Source organism: Humulus lupulus, chromosome 7, assembly GCF_963169125.1.
Source record: "Humulus lupulus chromosome 7, drHumLupu1.1, whole genome shotgun sequence".
NCBI lineage: Eukaryota > Viridiplantae > Streptophyta > Magnoliopsida > Rosales > Cannabaceae > Humulus > Humulus lupulus.
In genome coordinates this window covers 197,854,141-197,859,849 of record NC_084799.1, presented here as the reverse complement: position 1 = coordinate 197,859,849, position 5,709 = coordinate 197,854,141, and positions in this window count along the sequence as shown.

The following is a 5,709-nucleotide window of genomic DNA, read 5'->3' as shown; positions in this document are numbered from 1 at the left end:
TTTGTCCTGGGCGGGACCGGCCTTGAGCTTGGTCCTCTTCATTTTATACCCCCGGAGGGCCTTGGGCTCGGTCCTCTTTATATTTATACCCCCGGACATCGTTCGTCCAGGGTGGTACCGGCCTTGGGCTCGATCCTCTTAATATTTATACCCCTAGACATCGTTCGTCCGGGGTGGGACCATCCTTGGGCTCGGTCCTCTTTATATTTATACCCCCGGAGATCATTCATTCAAGTTGGGACTGGACTTGGGCTCGGTCCTCTTACGAACTGGGCTAGCCTGAGTATGCGCCCCGCCGGGTAATCGCTTATGCCCAGGATACCCCCCGCAAGTGAGCAGAGACTGGTCTGGGGTCTCTTGAGAAAGATTAACAATGTTTTACAATATTCCTTTATGACGTTTTGCACACGCCATTTTCATTGTTTGAAAAAGGGTCGCCCTGAGGAATACATTGTTTACAACGAAAATATTAAACTGGGAACCACACTCTTGGCTACTGATAGTATTTATGGAGATGCTCCGCATTCCAGGCTCACGGGACTTCCGAGCCATCGAGTCCCTTTAAGCGGTATGTCCCGGGGACACCTCGTGTTGTATCTCGTACGACCCTTGCCAATTTGGGCCCATAAAAATCACTCCCGGGTCTTGGGTAGCAGGGATGACTCTTCGCAAGACCAAGTCGCCGGTTCCAAACTTTCAGGTTTTGACTTTGGAGTTGAAGTGCCGTGCGTTCTTTCCTTGGTACATCTTTAGCTGCACCTGCGATTCCTCCTGAATCTCCTCGATGAGATTGAGCGATTTTTGGAGTAAGGCGTGGTTCTGGGCGGGGTCATACGTGTCTCGTCGGTGGGGCGAGATGGTCGTTTTGATCGGGATGACAGCTTCGGACCCATAGACCATGGAGTAGTGGGTGTGGCCGGTTGATGTCCTCTCGGTCGTCCGATAAGCCCATAGTACGCGGGGCAGTTCCTTAGGCCATTTGCTCTTGCAGGCTTGGAGTTTTTTCTTCATTGTTCCCTTCAGGATTTTGTTCACGGCTTCTGCCTGCCCATTTTCCTGGGGTCTAGCGACCGCGGAGAAGCTCTTGACGATATCGTGCCTTTCACAAAAATTCGTGAAGTGGGTGCCGTCGAACTGCTTCCCGTTGTCGGACACGATTTTGTGGGGGACGCCGTACTGAGTCACTATGTTATTGATGATGAAATCTAAGGCCTTTTTGGAAATGATTGTACTCATGGGCTCCGCCTCAACCCACTTCGTGTAATAGTCCACGGCCATGATGGCATACTTCACCCCTCCCTTCCAGGTCGGGAGGGATCCGACAAGGTCGATCCCACACACTACGAAGGACCAGGGGCTAGTCATCAAGGTTATTTCTGTCGGGGGGGCCCGTGGGACCTTCGCGTACCTCTAGCACTCTTCGCATTTCCAGACGTAGTCAATACAATCTTTCTTCATGGTTCGCACGAAGTACCCTTGGCGCAGGATCTTCTTGGATTGGCTGGGCCTGGCAGTGTGATCTCTGCAAAAACCTTCATGCACTTCATGCATGATGGCGCTCAGCTCAGCTCAGTCCCGGACACACACCTGAGGTAAGGCATGGATAAACCCAGGTGATAGAGTTTTCCGTCCATCATGACATATCGCTGGACTTGATACTGGAGTTTCCTGGCTGCGGCCCCGTCGGCTGGAACCTCCCCGGGTGTCAGGTAGCGGATAAGTGGTCCCATCCAAGACGTTGAGTGGTCGATGGTGTGGACTGTGGGGGCTCTGATGGTTGGGACGGGGAGATGGTTAATAGGGACCAGTTCGGCTAGCTCTGCCTCGGCGTCAGTGGCCAGTTTCGCAAGTGTATCTGCGAAGACATTTTGCTCTCGGGGGATCTGGCGGATGGAGTGCTTGGTGAATGCCTGTAGCATTTCTCTCATCCGGGTCACATAGGCCACCATTCTCTCTCCTTTAGTTTGATATTCCCCTGAGATTTGCCTGACAACTAGCTGGGAATCGTTGTAGATTTCCAAGTTCGTTGCCCCTACCTCCCGGGCCAAGCGCAGCCCGGCTAGGACAACTTCATGATCCGCTCGTCATTCGATGCCTTAAATTGGAAACGGAGAGCATTTTGTCACTGGTGCCCCTGTGGTGATACTAAAATGATCCCGACCCCGGCCCCGTTCTCATTCGAGGATCCGTCCATGAAGACCTTCCACAATGGTGTCGTGGGGGCCCCGGGAACACTGTCTTCCTGGGATACCCCGGAACACTCAACGATGAATCGGCCAGGGCTTGCCCCTTGATAGACACCCTAGGGACGTAGGATATATCGAACTGGCTTAGCTCCATGGCCCATTTCAGGAGTCTTCTCGATGACTCGGGCTTCTGTAACACTTGCCGCATGGGATGGTTGGTGAGGACCTATATGGTGTGGGCCTGAAAGTAAGGTCGAAGCTTTCGGGATGCCATCAGCAGGCAGAATGTCAGCTTTTCGATCAATGGGTACCGAGATTCAGCGTCCAACAATCTCTTGCTTACATAGTATACCAGGAGCTGTGCCCTTTCTTCCTCTCGTACCAACACGGCGCTGATCGCGTGCTCAGTCACAGCCAGGTACAGATACAGAGGCTCCCCTTCTACCGGTTTTGCCAGGATTGGGGCTTGGGCCAAGTGTTCTTTCAGCTTACGAAAGGCCTCTTCGCATTCGTATGACCATTCGAAACGCTGGCTTCCCTGAAGGACGTTGAAGAACGGGATGCACTTGTCCATGGCTTTGGAAACGAAGCGGCTCAAGGCTGCTATTCGCCCCGTCAGGCTTTGTACGTCCTTACGCTTCCGGGGAGAGGCCATATCAATTAGTGCCTTGATCTTATCTGGATTGGCTTCTATTCCTCGAAAACTGACTATGAAGCCCAGGAATTTCCCGGAGGCCACGCCAAAAGTGCACTTTTTGGGATTCAGCTTCACCCCGTACTTCCAAATGACTACAAAGGCCTCCGCCAGGTCATCCGAATGGTTTTGGGACGTCTTGGACTTGACCAGCATATCATCGATGTATACCTCCATGTTTCGCCCTAACTAGGCTTGGAACATTCGATTGACGAGCCTTTGATAAGTTGCTCCGACATTCTTCAGTCCGAAAGGCATGACTATGTAGCAATAAATTCCCTTGTCGGTTTGGAAGCTGGTGTGCTCCTGATCTGCCACGTGCATAGAGATTTGATTGTAGCCGAAGTAAGCGTCCATGAAGCTCAGGATCTCGTATCCGGACGTAGCTTCCACCATTTGGTCGATTCGGGGCAGCGGGAAATAGTCCTTTGGATAGGCTTTGTTGAGGTCCGTGAAGTCGATGCATGTTCTCCACGTCCCGTTCGGTTTCAGCACCAAGACGGGATTGGCCAGCGACACGGGGTACACAGCCTCGCGTATGAAGTTGATGGAAGACAGCTTCTTAACCTCCAGCTTAAGGGCCTCAGCCCTCTCCGTCCCCAAAGGCCTGCGTTTCTGGCGGACGCGTGGAAAATGATATTGCGGTCGATCCTAGTCATGTCGAGTGAGACCAGGCCAGGATATCCTGGTTTCCCTTAACTTGGGTGATGATGGCGGCCCGAACGTCTACCGGCAGACTTTTTCCGACTTGGATGATCCGGGTCGGATCGGTGACGCTAATGCACACCTCTTCTATCTCATCAATTGGATCCAGGATGCGGTCATCCCCTATCTGCGGGTCCAGGTCATCTTCTTCCTTGACCATCCTCTCAGCAGGCGGGAGAGGAATCGGTTCGACGAAGTCCTCAACGGGTATTTCCCGGATCATGTATATGGGTCGGGACGACACATGGTAGCACTTCCGGGCGCTCTTCTAGTCTCCCCGGACAGTTCCTACCCCTCCAATGTCGCATGGGAACTTCATGCAAAGATGACGGATGGAGGTGATGGCTCCGAACTCGACCAATGCAGGCCGGCCAAATATGATGTTGTAAGGTGTGGGGCAGTCCACCAAAACAAAGGTGCAGAACTTGAACGAGTGCTGCAATTCACTCCCCAGCGTAACCGACAGCTGGATCTTTCCCAAGGGGAGAAATACATCTCTGTTGAAGCCGTAAATCTGGGTCGGGCACGATGCCAGATCTGCTTCAGTCAACCAAATGGCGGTGAAAGCACACTTGAACAACAGGTTGACGGAGCTCCCGTCGTCCACCAACACACGGGACTCCAACTTGTTGGAGATTTGAGCATTTATGACCAGCGGTTCGTGGTGCGAAAAGTGGACACTGCGAGCGTCGTCCGCCGTGAAGGTCATGGGGAGGTTTATCAATATAGGGAGCTAAGCCAGGGCCTGGACGAGGGCGCACACCTCCTGATCATGGTCTAGATTTCTTAGGTAGCGCTTTTGGTCATTCGTGGATGGTCCTCCCAGGTGAGATCCGCCCGAGATGGTGGCCACATGTCCGTCAACTCAAGGGGGTGCCGCCCCAGAGGGGTAAGGCATTTCGGGGCTGGGAACCTGCGCGACGGGGTCCCCCTGAGGGGCCTGCGCCGGGGGTCCCTGTGCATATCCTCCCTGAGATGGGTATGCCCGGGGCATTCCTGGGACCGTGGGCTGTCCGGGGCTTGCTGACAGGCCCGGGACTACCACGGGAATCCTAACCCATTGGTGGAGGTGCCCTAGCTTGATGAGATTTTTGATCTCATCCTTGAGCTATCAGCATTCGTCGGTGGTGTGACTCACATCCTTGTGATAGGCGCACCTTTTGCTGGTGTCCCTCAGATTCCTTTCCCCTTTGAACATGGGGCTATGCTTCCAGTAGTGAACCGCCCTTTCTGTGGCCAGGTAGATGTTCTCTCTGGTGTCCACCAGATTGGTGTTTTCTGAATATTGGGGCTCGTAGCTCCTCTTTCCCTTCTTGACCGGCTCGGGTCGGTCCTGGCCTCTACCAAGTCGCTTCCCATGGGAGGGGTTCACGCTTGCCTCAGTCACTCCTGCCTGTGACTGCTAGGCCCCGACGGGGGCGATGCTGTGTCTTGCTGGCGCGACGCCATAACCGGAGAAGTGGGTGGATTGGGCCGGGGCATACCCTACAGTGGCAGGGCCATACACCGTATGAGTGTAGCTGACCCCAGGCGCGATGGCCGGTCTCGGGGCAATGGGGGACGTGGTATAGGACTGTGCCGGGAACTGTCCCCCATATCCCGGGAATGCCTTGGGGATGGGTTGCGGAGCCGGAGGCCACCCGAAAGCCTGGATCTGAGCTTCTTCCCAGTTAATGAATCCTTGGGCCCTCCTGATGAACTCTTCTAGAGTAGTGGCCTTGCTACGCTGTATGTCCTCCCAAACGGGGGACCCGGCCCGGATTCCGGACTGCAGTGCCACCAGGCGCTGTCCGTCGTCCACTTTCGTCTTCGAGGCTTCTTCAGTGAAGCGCTGGATGTAGGCCCTCAGTGTCTCCGTGGGGAGTTGGTTGATATTTGTGAGGGCGCTGATCTGCATATCCATCCTCATGGCGGCCATGAACTGCTTGCAAAACGCTGACTGCAGCCCGGACCAGGATTGGATGGAACCCGGCTTAAGTCTTTTCCACCACTCTTCGGTGTGACCGCCCAAAGTGATTGAGAAGCAGAGGCACTTGCCGTCGTCACTGACACGGGCCACTTTCATGAGCCGGTTGTATCGGGACAGATGGTCCCTGGGGTCAGTGTTTCCAGTATAAGAGGTGA